The sequence below is a fragment of the Tupaia chinensis genome, unplaced genomic scaffold (assembly GCF_000334495.1).
Source record: "Tupaia chinensis unplaced genomic scaffold, TupChi_1.0 Scaffold000274_1, whole genome shotgun sequence".
NCBI classification, from domain to species: Eukaryota; Metazoa; Chordata; class Mammalia; order Scandentia; family Tupaiidae; genus Tupaia; species Tupaia belangeri.
In genome coordinates this window covers 1,215,707-1,232,248 of record NW_006159756.1, presented here as the reverse complement: position 1 = coordinate 1,232,248, position 16,542 = coordinate 1,215,707, and the positions used below count along the sequence as shown (strand labels likewise).

The 16,542-nt window shown below is 55.8% G+C and overlaps 1 long non-coding RNA gene across 1 annotated transcript; it reads left to right on the top strand.

The window, feature by feature from the left end:
- The first annotated feature begins 1,324 nt into the window (after nt 1-1,324).
- Nucleotides 1,325-3,287, top strand: LOC114008027 (uncharacterized). Its single transcript, XR_003549595.1, has 3 exons — nt 1,325-1,413; nt 1,936-2,000; nt 3,223-3,287. It is a non-coding gene; the product is annotated as an uncharacterized LOC114008027 (long non-coding RNA).
- Nucleotides 3,288-16,542: the final 13,255 nt, after the last annotated feature.

Here is a 16,542-nt window from a genome sequence, read left to right as displayed (position 1 = left end):
TGAGACAACACGGAGCTCTTCTAGAAGGTGTGCCCTGAGGCCACTGGAGGGCCACTGCATGCCAAACCTGGGAATTTGATCTCTTACCCACCCATTATGCCGTGTCAAGGACTGCGGCTTTGGCTAAGGGGGTGGGTGGGCGGGCTTGCATTCAGGCTGCTTGAGGTAGGAGCCAGCCCCTACTTCCTGGCCCAGCGAGTAAACATCTCAGGGCGTGTGTCTCCAACCATCAAAGTGCATTGTGAGAACAGTCCTGGACCTGGCAGCTTAAAAATAATATTGGGTCGGGACCCGCAGTTAGCGTAATGGCTTGGGCGTAATGGCTGTGTCGCTGGACTCCCACGTAGTCGACCGCAGTTTGCGTCTTGGACCCGGTGGCTTAAAATTCACGCCGGGCGCGTGTGCGTGCAAGCCCCAGATCCCGAGAGGAGAATGGAGGAGAAGGGATTGCGGCATGGCCATCCCCCCTGGGGGGCGATTTCTCGCTTTCTGTCTCTCTGTCTCTCTCTGTCTGGCGAGTGCACACACCCTATAGCAAAAAAAAAAAAAAATCATATCGAGTGCGTGTGTATGCGTGCCCCAAATCCCGGGAAGAGAATGGGGTAGACAGGGTTGCACCTACTGGGGGGGATTTCTTTTTTCTTTTTTAAAAATTATTTATTTTTAAAGTTAACTTTATTTATATGTTTACTTATTTTAATTTGACCAGAGAGGGACAGAGTGGAAGAGAGAGAGGGAAAGTGAGAAAGCTAACTGCCAGGTCTGGGACTCGAACCTCAGTGAGCCATGTGGGAGTCTGGCACCTTTAACCACCATGCCACCTGCCAGCCCTGGGGGGTGAGTTCTCACTATCCTTCCCACTGTCTCTCTCTCTCATGCACGTGCCCTGTGGCAAAAACCTAAAAAACTACAAACAAACAAACACTATACCTACATCATAGGGTCCTTCTATATCTCGGAGGCTTGAAACGGTATCTGCCCCAATGGTAAACACCGACGCTGGTACGTGGCCCAGGTTAGCCTGCCACCCCTGCCCCCACCCCCGATAAGAAAGCCCACCCCTTCCTAAGGGGGTTTCTGCAGACCAGAGCTGAGGTGCGAGCCCAACGCTGTGCCCTCCCTGCTCATGTCTCACCTGGTCTTGGCCCATTTGGGGGACATGTGTCTGTCCCCTTCTCCTGCCCATCTGCCTGAGTCCTCCTCACAGCTCTGGCCCAGCCTGAGCCGGACATGGACAGAGAGAGAGGAGGCTATTTTTAGCTCCAGACAGAAGCAGCAGCTGTACACCCGCCTCTTAGAGCTCGTGTCTCCACAGGAGGCTCCAGCAAACCAACCAACGTGGGCGAGGAGAAGGCCAGGGAGGTGGCCCAGCAGACTGAGGACCCAGCTCTCCTCTCCTCACAAAGGCACCCTGTAAGTCAAAGAATGAGCCCGTCCCTCCTGTCCCCAGCTCCTTAATCCCCCATGGGTTTAGCAGCTGAGCTGAAAGGCTAAAGTGGGACAAAGAAGGGAGGGCCATAGGAGGGCCGCATGGATCGGTGGGGAGGGGAGGAACCAGAGCCGCCCTGAGGTCTGGGTCCAGCCTGATTCTCCTAAGACTTAGAACCGCTTCTCTTTCTACACCTGAGGGCGCAGGCTCCTGGGGCCAGCTGCAGACTGCATTTGTCAATGCTGCTGTTTGCAGGGCAGTCCCCTCCCAGGGCTAGCTAAGCCCCGCTGCGCATGCTCCCAGCAACGTCTAGGACTTCGGCTTCATGGAGGGTGCTTGGCCAGTGGCAGGACACAATGAAAACGGGGTCAGGAGATCTGGATTTAGGGTTTGGCTGGACTGTCTTGGTTTCCCCAGGGTGATTGGTCCATAACAGCAGATAAAAAATTACGCATCATGAAACTCGACAATGGAACGCAAAATAATTCTTGAAATGTTTTCTCTAGTGCTCCCTAATGACAGTAATTCTTGTGGTTGCTGGAGACCAGGAAGAGCAGGCCTAGGAAGACAGGTATTATGCAGATCGATAAATTAATCAGATGTGATTTGTATTCTCCCCTGCTACACCCCGACACTGACCGGAGCCCTAAGGATGCCTCACATAGCTGAACACGTAGACAAGAACTGTCCTTGAGAAACGCGTGTTCTAGAGCTCAGAAGCTCTGCCGCCTTGCCCTGGTAGCTTGAAAAACACTCAGGGTATATGTGCGTGTGGCCCCACAGCATGGAGAAAGGGAGGGGGAGAGACTGTGACATGACTAAGCCCCTTGGTGAGCGCTTTCTCCCTTTCTCTGTCTCTCTGTCTCTCTCTGGTGAGCACATGTGCCCTCTGGCAATTAAAAAAAAAAACTTTGCAAAAACCCCAACAAGTTATAACCTTAGTGTGGCCCCAAGTGAGCTCTGTGACCGTGGGGGTCTCAGCTTTCCTGTTTGTGACATGGGGGCAGGGGCTGGGGCCCTGAAGTAGGGCTGAGGTCCCTTCCAGCTGTGATCAGCCCTCCATCTCTGCCAGTGACCATCCAGGCCAGTCCTCTGCTAGAGGGAAATGGGGAGGAGGAGGGGCCAGCCTCAGCTCACAGCCCTCCCCCCAGCCTTCTCCCAGTGGCTGAGAGGAGACTGACTGTGGGGAAGCCAGGGCTGTAGGATTGAGCCCCCTTCTGTGATGACTGTGGGGAAGCCAGGGCTGTAGGATTGAGCCCCCTTCTGTGACTGACTGCGGGGAGGCCAGGGCTGTAGGATTGAGCCCCCTTCTGTGAATGACCGAGGTTGCCTTATACATGTCAGGGCTCAGCATGACCCCAAACAGCAGAGATGGAGGGGGAGTGGGGCTCCTCTGTGGTGACCCTGATGGGCCCCCTGGCAGCCTGGCCTGTGGTTATGAGGGGAATCTGCTCTTGGGACTCTGAGCACATGCCTTGAAGGGGACCAGGGCCCCCACTCAGAGAGGATCTGCAGGTTCTCTGGTTGGGGCACCTGCTCAGCAGGTGAGATGCATAGAGAATGGCAGCTTGCCTGCCCCATGGTGCTGGGGGCTGCCCTGTGCCACTCCCAGGGGTGTGGGTGTGGGGAGTTCCTCATGTGGCCTTACGCAGCCGGGTCGTGGCTTCAACACAGAGGGGCTCAAGGTCTAGCTCTGGGACCTGGATTCAGGCATCGAGCTGGGCGGAGCTGGATCCACTGACTCCAAGTCCCTCCTTGGGAACCCATGACACCTTTTTCTTCCCATCTCCCAGGGTCTCCAGGATTTTAGAGACCTTTGATCGGCTGGTCCCAGTCTTCTGCAGGTCTGGGAGGGGAGTGGAGAGCAGGAAGAGGAGGTGCCTGCGCCTGGGAACCTTGCCTAGTCCTAGGTAGGAAGGGTGTCGAAGAATCTTTGGAAGGAGGACAGAGGTGCGCTTGAGCTCCTCTCGGCTGGGAGCCCCAGGAGGGCCCCTCCTGGGGTGGGTCCGGGCGTGCACTCACTGCACAGTCTGTGTGTGCCCTCAGACACAGGCTGTGCTCACAGACTCACTCTTGAACCTGTCACTATAATTTTTCTTTTATAGTTACCCAGAAAAAACCAGTACAGACCCTGCTCACATCCCATAAACACATCCTTATCTCCCTTTCTTTCAGCATACACATTAGCATTCACGGTCATCTCAAGTTCACGCGCACATCCTTGTCAACGCCAGGTATGCACCTCTGCCACTTCTAAAGACCGCGCACAGCTTCTATGGCATGCTGTGCACACAGAGCGACAGCCTTCCCTGGGCTGTACCTACACACGCAGCACTCACATAGTCCCAGACCTCACCCCATCCCAGGTCACACCCTCTTTATCATAAGCCACGGTCGGCTCTCCCAGACCACACGCAAGGTGACATCCGCTCCATCACATGATTGCCCTGTTCTCCTTCCTCAAACAGCTATTCACACATGGACGCTTCTGCCCCTGGTCACTTTGCTGGGCCTCTTGCTTTCGAGCAGCAGATGTGAATCAGTGCAATGTGGGGAAAGGCTCACTTCCCAGGTGTCTGGGAGCTTCGGCTCCTGGCTTAGCTGGGTTCATGAGCTATTGGGCTTATTCCTGTTCTGTACCTACCCATGCCTGGGAGGCCTGTCACAACTAGATTCTCAAATCCTGCCTCAGTTTACTCATCCCCAAACGGATAAAAATGCTGTCTGTTCTCTCCCAACATAGTAACGTTATGGGGATCAAATGCAGTGTGTAAGAAAGCACCCTGAAAAGCACCATAGTATAATGGGGGCTATTAGGGCAATGTGTTTCATGTGTAAGGGTCGAGAAGTGGCAGAGTAAGCGGCAACACCTTCCTGGCATGAGTAGCCCTAGTGCTGGTCTCGCCAAGACGCCCCTGGCCCAGGGCTCAGTGACTTGAAGTAGAGTTTTCTTTCGCGGACCCTTGTTCCTCCTGCTAGTGTCACCCTCATCACACGTTTGTCTGTCCCAGCCATATCAGGACTATAGGACCACAGCTTAATAAAGGCTGAGCATCTGCCCTGGGCACGTGGGCACATGTGGGCTTGGCTCCCAGGCTTCCAAGGGCTTGCACCTGGGAAAGCGCCTCTCTGCTCTGGGCCCTGGGGCTGTGCCAAGCAGCTGACTCCAAACAAGAGCCCCGTGGTGTGGTGAATCTCCCAGTCCAGGCTGGGCTGGGTCTTGCCCCTGAACTATTCTGGGTGGGTATGGGGCTGCCAGAGCCAATATCCAGTAGCACCTTGACGTCTAGGATCTCAGGTTTTTGCCAGTCCAGAGATCTCAATGCCCCAATCCACGGTGACTGGTATAGACTAGGGTAGCCCTGGAAAAGAGAGGGGCAGGAGGCTGGGGCCAATGCCAGCTTTGGAACGAGGCCAGCAGCTGGCCAGGGCTGGCTGAGGTCCAGCTGGAGCATGTGAGAGGTGAAGGCACCATTCTGCAGGAGGGCTGGCTGGCTTTGGGGCTTAGAACTGCTCGGTTTCAGCTCAGAGCCTGTATTCCTTTAGCTCAGCACTGAGACCCAGGGTTGTGCTTGTTTTCCTCAGTTACTCCTCCCTGGAGCGGCATTCAGGGAAGGAATTCCAGCGGGACACCCAGTACTTGGCAGTGCATTCGAGATTTCTGGACATGGTGGGAGGTAGGGGAGAGGCTGAGGTAGGGGTTCCAGGAAACTGGGCTTTCTGAGAACCTCGGTGCTCCTCTAAGTGAAGGTGGGAAGGGCATGGAGGAGCTAGAAGGGCCCGGGTAAGCCCATCCCCTGTCCTGGCGCTGCTTCTGCATGGTGACTCTGGGTGACCCTCCTCCCGCTCCGGTTCTGCAGCAGCACCTGGTCTTCCGCAGGGCTGGTGGGGAAGCCGTGGCCAGGAGAGAGCTGGGTGGACGGGTCTAGGGGTGGAGCCTGCAACTCCGCAAAGCTCCAGCCTGGCTCCACCCCTTCCCTTCTCAGCCTGGAGCCCAGAGAGATGACATCACCAGACTGAAGGCTCCTGCCTAGGCAGGCTCGTTAGCGGGGAAGCCGGCCCTGCAGGACACAAGGACTTCCCAGTTCGCCTGGGGCCCGGTGCTCTCTGTTCCTTTCCCGAATCCGGTTCAGCTTTGGGGGGGTGGGGGGGTGGAGGGGTGTCTCTGCTCTAGGGGCTTGGAGATGGCACCTGGCTATTCAGACTTTCTCTTTCGCCAGAGACCTCCCCACCTGGGGCGCGGGCTGGAGCACTTCCCTCCTCCTTCCACCCCGCAGCGGCCCCTTTCCCTGGCCGGCTGAGCTGCAGCTCCGCTGCCCTAGGCGCCGTGGAGGATTAGCTCACTCGCTCTGACCAGGCAGCAGGCAGCCCCCTCCCCGTGGGCCCATGCCCCTCCCCCGGCCCTACTGGGTGCTTGTGCTGCCTGCTTGCAAAGCATATGCTTGGCTGGTCGTGGAGGATTAGCTCACTCGCTCTGACCAGGCAGCAGGCAGCCCCCTCCCCGTGGGCCCATGCCCCTCCCCCGGCCCTACTGGGTGCTTGTGCTGCCTGCTTGCAAAGCATATGCTTGGCTGGTTGCTTGGTGTCTGCTGTTTATCCGTCTCTTCCTACTTAACTTCTGTTTCTACTCGGCCCATCTGGCTGCCGCGGTACCTGTCTCACTCCGACAATGCCTGCACTCGGTACTGCAGTCGTGGCCGCTTCCCCTCCTACCTCCGCCCCTTCCAGGGCCCGGCTGTCTGCTCCGGGGCCACTGGCAAGACCCCTGACCTTGGGTATAGACCCAGCGAGGAATTGCCCCAGGCGCAGCAGAGGGAGTCTGCGGTGTTCTAAGCACGCCATTTCGGGTGGGGGCGAGATGGGTGACGGGGGTCGTATGGGACTGGGGGGAGGGCCAGGAACTGGTGAAAACCTCCCTCTCCCCAGACCTTTCTGAGCGTCCTTCCCACCAGAGGGGATTCTAGGGTGGGAGCCCCCCCCACCCCCTCCAGCAGAGGCTTGTAGACGCTGCTCTGTGCAGCAGTGATGGGAAAGTGGCCTCTGAGTGGCAGCTGGAGCGAACAGGCCAGGGAGGCCCCATCTCATCAGGACTCAGGGTCCACCCTGCTCCTTCCGGCTCAGAAGAGGCTGTGGCAGTCTGGAGGCGTAGGCGGCAGCAGGGCTGTGGACGCTCTCAGCCCAGCCACCAGGCGGGAAGAGGGCGCGAACCCGCGCAGCCCCGCCCCTTCCCAGCGGGGCGCCGGGGAGCTGAGTCTTCGGGCTCAGACCCTCCCTCCAGCGCGCACCCATGCAGCCCTGCACGCTCCCGCTCGGGCTGAGCTCGCACCGCGCGTGGCCCAGAGTCACCCTCCTGCGCAACCCCCCATTTCCAATCGGCGCGATGAGGCCGCGGATGGCTTCCCCGGGATTTTCAAGGCCTCGGGTTGGAGACGCAGGGGCTGGGTGGAGCCCTTTTTAGAACGGAGCCCCCACTGGTCCGGGCTGTCTTCCATCTGCCGCTCTGGACCTGGGTCACTCCTCCAGGCCAAGGCTGGCTGCCGAGGAGGCTACGCTGGGCCTGGAGTCAACGAGGACGCACGTGCTGCGGACCATCAGCTGCTGTCGCGTGCAAGCATCTGCTCCCCACGGAATCCGCGGGCTCGGCTGCCAGGCCTCGCCGCGCGCCCGCCCGGTGGCTCCGCGCTCTCTGCTGTTCCATCTGCCTGCCCCACCGGCCTCCTGGCCCAGCTCCTCCTGGCCCCTCTTCTTGTTCAGCCTCTTCTTCCTGCTCCCTCTCACCCTGACCCCATTCTCAACTCCCACCCCCCTCCACCCGCCACCTCCCTGCCAGCCCCCAGGTCTCTTTCCTCCCATCTTTATTCATCACTTTGCCCTGGACTGCCTTCGCCTATATTCTCTCCACGTGCCCCACACATATTCAGTGGCTCCTTAAAAATTTACCTGGGTTGGGAACCAGCAGTTAGCGTAATGGCTATGTTGCTGGACTCCCACGTAGTCGACCGCGGTTCGCGTCCCGGACCCGGTGGCTTAAAACTCATGCCGGGCGCGGGCGAGAAACCACCCCCCAGGGGGGATGGTCACGCCGCAATCCCTTCTCCATTCTCCTCTCCGGATCTTGGGCATGCACGCACACGCGCCCTATAGGAAAAACCTCTCAAAAAAAAAAAAAATTCACCTGGGTTATTCTACTCTTTTTGGTCTCTAACTGCAGGACCCTGTCTGGGTTAGTTGTCTAGAAAATTTGGTAATGGAACAGCCAATGGTGTGGAGGTTCAGGTGGCTAAATACCACATGGCCAGCAGCCTCACTGAATTCCAGACCCAGCAGTTCGGAAAACACGCCCAGTACGTGTGTGTGTGTGTGTGTGTGTGTGTGTGTGTCCAAAATCCCCAAAGGAGGGAGAAATGGAGAAGGGATTGCAGGGGGGAGGGGTGCTTTCTCACTTTCCTTCTCTCTGTGTCTCTCCAGCAGCTCCAGAAAACTTGGTAAACCCACCTCCCTTCTACCCCAGCACGTTCACTCTTCACAGTGCCTCTCTATCCCCTTCTGACTGGGAACAAGGCACGTGCAAGGTGTGCCCAAGCCAGGGATCATTGCAGAGGTGGGAGGCAGGGGGGAGGACGGCCTCTGGGCAAGCTTCTTCCCTTAAAAGAATCTGAGCTCAATCCTCGAGATCAACTTGGGATCCGAAGTGTCTTATCCTTTGGTGCTTTGCAATCCTTTAACGTCTGCTCTATTATCCTTACTGCTCCCAGGGGAGGGTCACAGATGAAGAAACTGCTGTGTGGGGACCGGAAGTCGCTCTACCCCTACCAGCGCTTCCCAGCATCTGAGGTCAGAGCTGTCGCCAGAATCTCAGCTTTCGGATTTCCATCCGGAGTGAATGAAGGTTCTAGATGAAAGTCTGGAAAGTGGCAGTTGGCGACCAGCTCGGTGAGAAGCCAGCAGAACCCCCGGCAGTCCCAGAGGAGGGGAGCAGAGCTGAGGGGGGAGGGGAGGAGGGCGAGGGTGTGCCCCACAGGCAGTAGCTCCACCAGGCACCTCCTGCCTGTCTCCCTGGTTTGCTTTTTCTTCTACAAAGATCTACTTCTTAGCTTTTACCTGGGGTTCCTGGGCCAATGTCCTAATTTTTTTCTTAATGTTTCTTTTTTTTTTCTTTTGAATCAGGGGTAGGGCATTAACCCTAAGAGCACACTATATGCCTTTTTGTTTGTGCATCTTGTGAGAGTGAGAGAAACATCCTTAGGAAGGTCCCATACTGTGACCAGCCCCAGCCTTCCGAGCCAGCCAGGATCATGGATGTGCATACCTGGTATGTACAGTTCAACTGGGAACTGCACCCTTGACCTGCCATAGGAATCAGTACTTCTTGAGTAGCGTGTTACCATTGCTCCCCTAAGCTGGTGTTTAAACACTCATTCCCACCTTTGGGAAATCTAGTGTTGGTCTGGGCCACTTTGCCTGGTCCTCAGATGGGGCGTGGGCACCAGTGTGCCCCTCAACTCCCTTTCATCTGTTTTCCTCCTCCTTTCTCTGCTCAGTCCCCATCTTGTCATGTCTTGAGCTTGGGGCTCTCATGAAGAGTTAGAGTCAAGGTGAGAGCCAAGTTCTGCATCTCCCGGAGCTGTCCAGGCCACCGGTCCCTGGTGGTGCAGGATGGGGTGCAGGATATTTCAGAGGACTGGCGAACCCAATGGGGCGAAGCAGTTTCTGCCTCTGTTTTCATGTAGGAAATCACGAGGGAGCTCAACTAGCAGAGCTGGGGCTGCAGAGCTTGACTAAGCCCCCGCTCAGTTCAGCTGGGCCCCGCTGGGAGGTCTTGGACCACTCACTAAATCTCTCCAAGCCTCAGGTTCTTATCTTTAAAGAAGGAGCAGTAATAATCCCATCTCACAGGATTGTTGAGAAGATTAAATGAGAAACTATAAGTGCAAACCCTCCGTAAATTATAAAGAGCTCTAGAGATGTCATTATTTATGGAGCAGATGTGGAGTGTTTAGGCATCAGGAATAAAGGCGGAGGAGAGGCAGCGAGTAGCACTTCTCCTCTAAGAGGCTTAGTATGGGAATGGTGAGCGAGAACTCAGGAAGCCCAGGGCCTTGGGAGAGGAGGAAGGCCTGTCTCCCTGGCCTCTGAAACCCCCACCTGCTAAGGGTGCCATCATCTGCTGGCATAGACACCGCATGTATGTTGCAGACTTGAACCTCCTGCCTTGGGTTGCAGAGATGCAGGAGCTAAGTCTGTCCATCCAGGGGCAAAGGCAATGGTTGGTCTGTAAGCCATATCGATATCTTAGAGCAGCTTGATATCCTGCACCGGCGAGAAGGCAGAAGATAAGATCCTGACTCTAAGGCACTAAAGACGTGAAGTCACTGTAAAACTATCATCTGAAGTGGGTAAGAAACACGAACACATTAAAAGGCATTTCTAAACCCTTTATCCTTCTCCGTTGCACAAGGGCAGCAGGCTGCCTTTCATGCTCCTGTCTGTGTTGTATCCTTGTGGAATTGTAAGTTCCTCTCGGACAAGGACCTTGTCATTTTGGATTACATTTCTGTGCAGTGCCTTGCAGACACATCCACTTAATACATCGTACTTGACTGAGTGATTGGACAAGAACAGGAACAGAGAGACGAACGGAGAGAGGAGCTGTGTTTATGTAACCTCTTGTGGAGGGGGCCCGAGCACCCAGCGTTGGTCCTGACTGAGACACAATTTAAATTAAATTTCCTGCCTGAAAAGAAAAGAAACCACGGTGTCACGGGCTGACTGCCTCATACTCTGACTCAGCAGGGTCGGGGCAGGAAAGACACATCGGACTGCTGGGATGGAAGGTGCTGTCAGGGATGCGTAGGGAGATGTGCACTAGGTGTAAGGAGTTACAGAGCTCAGAGAAGAGGTTCAAATATTATAATGAGGGGCTGGAAGGTGGTGTGGTGCTTAGGGCGCTAGACTCCCACATGGCTGACTATGGTTCAAATCCCAGACCTGATGCCTTGCCTTTTCTCACTTTCCCTCCCTTTCTCTCTCTCTCTCTGTCTCTCTCTGGTGAGCACATGAACCTACAGCAAGTTAAAAAAAATAATAATAATAGGGGCCAGCAGGTGGTGTAGTAGTTCAGACGCTGGACTCCTACATGGCCAACTATGGTTCGAGTCCTGGACCTGGCGACTTGACCAGGCGCTTGTATATGTGTGCCTAAAATCCTGAGAGGAGAATAGAGGAGAAGGGGTTGCAGCATGGCCATTCCCCCGGAGGGTGATGTCTCTCTGTGTCTCTGGTGAGCACCTGTGCCCTATAGCAAAAATCTCTCTAAAAAATAATAACAATGAATACAATTAAAATAAAATAATTCTTGGAAAAAAAAAGAATGTTATAATAAATCGATTGGTTCAGTTGCTACAGAAGAGGGAGCTGAAGCCTGGAAAAGCGAAGTGACTTGCTTAACATCGCCTAGTTTTTTGGGGGCAGAACTGAAGACAGAATGTAGATCTTTCTCTCTCTTTTTAACAAAATTTGTATTTGTTTATTTCTTCCATGAGAGACACAGAGAGAGGCACCCCCACTGGGTCCTCACTCTGATCCATCCTGCACTGCAGGCAACCTGGTCCTGGTCGTGGGCTATGCAGGCATGCTTGGTGGGGGGGGGAGACCCCTGCATGTAAGCCTGGAACCTTTCCCATGTGGGTCCAGCAGCGGAGGGTGGCATTATTACTGCACCACTAGCCAGCCGGAAACGGGTCCTCGGCCTCCCGACCCAGAGCTCTGCGGCATGGCAGCACGTACAAACTGCCTTCTAAGGACCGAAAGCAGTCAGGCCGAGCTCCAGGGTTCCTGCAGGCTTGGGGAGAGAAGGCCTGACCGAGGCTGCAGAGTCGATTTCGGAGAGGGTGTGGATAAGGGCACGAGCCTCCCAGAGCCCCCCTCCCCTGGCAGGGGCTGGGGCTGCAGAGAGGAGAGTTTGGCGGGGGCACCCCCGCACAGAGCAGGCTGGAGAATGAGTCTCTGTCCAGGCTTCCTTGTGGACTCCTTGGCACTCAGGGTAGGGAAGACCTCCGCGGCCTGCCCCTCTGTGGCTGGAGAAAGCGGTGGGCTGAGAGCCTCCTTCTGGCTCCTGGACTGAGCCAGGAGAGTAAGAGCAGGAAAAGGGAGGTCCAAATAGCTAGAGGATGAGAGATGCCGTCCGGCGTGTGGGCAGGGGAGCCCTGAGGAGGAGGTGGACCAAGTGGACCCCAGCGAAGAGGCTGGGGAGGGGATCCCTGTTGTACAGGCCCTGAGCAGCAGCCCGCTCCTGTGGGGGGCCGGGGATAGAACAGCAACCGGGCAGGTTCCATGTTATAGTAAACGTGGGCTTGAGTCCTTCCTGGCCTGATACAAGTGACCTAGCCGCTCTGAATGCAGCGCCTCACTCCATGATGCCGGGGACAGCCCTCCACCCTGCAGAGTGGGCGTGGGATAAATGGTAAGTGCCCTGGAAACCCGAGGGCACCGCGGGCACTTCTTTGTGGCTGCTCCTTCCTTTCCATCATCCAGCCAGGGCCAGTCGCTCCCCTGGGTCCAAGCTTCTGAGAAGGGCCCACAAGACCGTCTCCTGGAGATGCTGTTGGGCCGTTTTGCAGCAGAGGGTCTGGTGTGTCTCATCGAGGGTCCTCTTGATGGAGGTCTGTCGTTGTAGCTGGGACTCTTCATTTGAATTTGCAGCCTTTTATCCACTCGTGGGTACTTCTTCAGGTAAGGAATTCGATAACCCAATTACTCATGCCCAGTGTGGGCTTCGAAGGAAGAAGCACTCACGTAGGGATTGCTCTCCCCATCAGTTTATGTCCCCAGTGGAAACCAGGATGCTGGCCGAGCATCTCGGTGAGATAGCCCTGTCCTCGCCTGGCACCGGTGTCTAGCTGCGTCCCTGGTCACAGTGATTGATGTGTCAGATATCCCCTTTGTTGGCGTATTGGTGCTCCCTGCTCATAGTCCTCCTTCCTGGGGTCAGCTATTTCCTTCCACACTGTGCAATGTGATACTGCAGTGGGTCCTGGGCTTCTGAAGACCCAGGCTGCCACTCTGAGCGTGCGAGCTGCAGGGTGTCATCTAGGGAGGCTCACGTGGCCACTGGGCTCTGAATGCCACAGTGTCACACAGAGGTGCTTGCTCCTGTCTCAAGGTCACACCCACAGCCTTGGCCCCTCTGCCACCAGCTGGCTTATCATACAATGGGGTTCCTAGATCATAGCTTTGCCCTTTCTGGCTGTGTGACTGGGGACAAGTGGTTTGACCTCACAAAGCCTCAGTGTTGTCATTGTCAAAAGAGGACGATACATGGCTCAAATGTTTGTTTCAAAGATGAGGTTGAGATGTAACATTTAACTCTACTCAGCAAAAGCTGTTCAAGTCCATTCTGTTGCTACTAACAGAAGTGGTTTATAAAAAGAAAGGTTTAGGGCTAACAGGTGGCATGGAGGTTAAGGCACTGGATCCCACATGGCTGGATGTGTGGTTCAAATCCTGGACCCAGCAGCTTGAAAATCATGCTGGGCTCATGTGCGTGCATGCCCAACATGCCCAGAGGAGGATGGAGAAGTGATTACGTTGTGGTCTCCCCCAGAGGGTGATGTCTCACTTTCCCTCTTTCTCTGTCTTTCTCTAGCAAGTGCACAGACCCTATAGCAAAAACTAAAATAATAATAATAAAATAATAATAAAAAGAGAGAGAGATTCACTCGGCTCATCGTGTGGAGGCCTGAGGCCCAGGAGCCACATCTGGGAGGGTCTTCTATCTGCGTCCCTGTGTGGTGGAGAGCAGGAGCCCCTAGGTCTGAGCCTCTGATCTGGTCTCCTTCTCTCTGTGTGTTTTTTTTTATTGTTGTTAGGTTTTCACCATAGGGTACATGTTCTCACCAATGAGAAGTGGAGAGAGGGGGGGGAGTGAGAAATCACCCCCTTGGGAGATGGCCACACCGCAATCCCTTCTCCATTCTCCTCTCAGGATTTTGGGCATGCATGCACACATGGTTGGTGTGATTTTTCAAGATGACGGGTCTGGGACTTGACCTGAAATTGTCCATGTGGGAGTCCAGCACCTTAACCACCACACCACCAGCTAGTCCCTCTCAGTCTTTATAATCTCACCAAGAGTCAGTCAGTCATGGACCCTGCCCTGATACTAATACCAGGAATACTAATATCCTCCGAAGGTCCCACTTTGAACACCTCAGTTGAATTAAGTTTTCACTCTCTTAATCCAGTAACCACCAAATCACCACACATGAATTTAGTGGTGGTGGGGGCACATCCAAATGATGACATTTGATGCAGTAACAAGGACAGTGTTTTAGAAGAGCCGGCCCAGTGACTCAGCGGTTGTGAGACTGGCAAGGTCGACCTGCCCTCACGAACGTCTCATTTGGTCGTCTTCAGGCTCCCTTAGATTAGCCCCAAGCTCCTCCTGTTCCGTCTGCACTCGAATGGCTGTACCACACGTGGCCAGGTGTGACCAGCTGCTGCCTTACAGGCCGTGAACAGTAGGTCTTTTCCCTGGATGACTCCTGGGCCAGGGGACGAGGCTCGCAGGCAGAGGTGTCTGGAGGAAGGACAGGCATGACTGTTTGGGGGCTACTTCCCCAGCAGTCAGGCCTCTGCCGGGAGTAGTCCGAGACCCCAGCTTGGCCTGTTAGCCTCTTGGGGGGGGGCTGCCCAGTGTGGGACAGTGACCAGCCCTGTGCCTTTGGTGCCCCTCTGCCACTCATGGCAGACCCATTCACACCTCAGTTAGCCACTTATGGAGAAGAAAGCGCAAGTGCAGCTGGGGAACCTGTCCAGACTGTGATGAATCGGTTCCCAAGCCTGCCGTTGCCATGGCAGCCAGCTGGGAACACCGTTTCTAGGGCCTGAGGCGAGCAGACTGCATGGGGGATGCTGCCCTGCTGGGCTGCTGCCCGCTGCTCCCTCCACCCTGGCCTCCTGGCTCCCTTAGCAACGGCCATTGCCATTTTCATCCCAACCGCCAAGGCAGCTCTAGGCTGGCCAGGCAGGCTGGGAGGCTTGGTGGAGGTGCGTGGTGTGACACAGCCAAGCGTCAAGGTGGAAAGGGGAAGGAGAGGAAAGTTCTGGCGATCCTAGCTGTGGTACAAGGCTGCCTCCTGCTTATACAGAGACCAGGCTCCTAAACTTGGGCTGGTGGAGCCCAGGCTGTCCCATGACCACCGGGACTTCTAGGAACACACGTGCACCTCTGGGGACATGTGCATTTTTCTGGAGTTACGGTCAGTAGATTTGAGCAGATTCTGAAAGATGACTAAGGTCCCCCATAGGTAAGAACCTTAATGGCAGAGCCTTTTCCTTTCTGGAATCAGAACAATTGCAGGGACAGGCCTGCTCTATTCTTAGAAACAAGAGTGGGAGCCTATATGTGCTGCCCTGGTCTGCTCCCTCCCATGGAGCCCCCAAGGTCTAGCATTGTGGACCTCTAGGAACAGGGAACAAGGTGTCTCCTAGTATGGTCTCTGTGTTCATCTTGCCCTTCTCTCCTCTGGCAGCTTGGCCCTGGGGGCCCTGAGCTCAGTATTATACACACAGTCTACACTCTCTCGTTTAATATCCACATGGCACCATAACACCCTCTGGAATGTTTTCTTTTTATTGTTATTCTTTTCAAATGTATTGTTTTGTTCCATGAGAGAGACAGAAAGAGACAGAAAAGCATGAGAGACAGAGGGAGAGAGACACTCCCAGTGGGGTGCAATCCACTCCAGGCCTCGACCGGTCTGGATTGCAGGCATACATACATGTCTGGCGTGTCCAGGGAGACGTTAAGATGTGAACTGGGGACCCTCCTGTGTGACCTCAGCATCCCACTAAGCTGCTGCCAGCCCACCAGTGCCATTTAAAAGGTGAGGCTGTTGGAACAACACAAACTGTAAGTGGTTTGTCTGAGTTCCCACAACTGGAAACTGGCGAGGTGGGGTAGCTCAGTGGGGAGCCATCAGGGGTGTGGCCCTGGGCCAGAGTGCCATGTCTGTACCCTAAGATCCAATAGACAGTTATGGCAGTTACAGGAGTTGAAATGGTACTTAGTGCAGTGTCTGCGACTGAATGGACCGAGTTAAGCCCAGAGGGACTGGGCAGTGGGTGTGCCTAGCTCTGAAGCTCAGGGCTGCCTGGGAGGATCCTCCTGCCCTCCCTGATCCTGGCTCCAGCTGACCCGGAGTTTCCCCGCTCTGGGCTGTGCCTTGCGCTGAGCGAGTGCCAGGGGTGACAGGCTGGCACCTGGACTTACTTACCTCTGTCTCTATGGGTAGGGATTCTGACGCCACCGTGTTTTCTCCGAGGACGGCTGTATAGTAATCTCTATTGATTCCTCAAAGATCAAACCTTACGCCCTTTGGGACAGTCCCCGGTGAGCCGGTGAGCCGGTGGGGCTGCAGAAACGTGCTCCATACCAGAATGAGCCCCAGCACGTGCCCCGCGGTGGCGCCCCTTCCCTCCTAGGAGGCTGGGGCAGGGAGCCCAGGGCCGCGCCCCCCAGGCGGGCAGATGGCACAGTGCCTTTGGGTACCCATGTGCCTGGCGCAGCAGCCAAGATGGGGATGCTTAGGAATCCCGGGGAGGCAGCTGGGTCCCGGCCCTGGTTGGCAGGGGTGCTGAGGAGGCAGGTGAGAGGCCGGAGGGAGGGAGGGGAGGAGAATGGGCGGGGCCGGGCCGCAGTCCAGAGGGTGTCGCTGAGCCCTTCTCTATGAGGGTGAGGAGTCAGTGGGAGGAGAACGCGCTTCTTAGTCACTGCGGAGCAGAAACACAACGAGGCATTATCCAATCAGCTAATGGAGGGGCGCGCGCCCTCTAGGCGGCTGGGAGGGAGGGGCGCTTGCAAATCCCCCTTTTTGTTGCCCCCAGAAGACACTCAGAGCCTAGAGCAGATGGCGAGGGGGAAGAGGTGGGCCCTCGTTCTTGAGTCACTTGGCTGCCGGGTACCTTTTTGGGGCGCTGGGAAGCACACACCCAGCCGGCGTCTTGGACACGCGCAGCCTGCTGGGGGCGGCCAGGGTCGCACCGAGGAGGCGCAGTGCGAATGACTGGCGGCCCAGTCAGAAGGCATAATTGGAGGTGATTAAGCTGTGGGG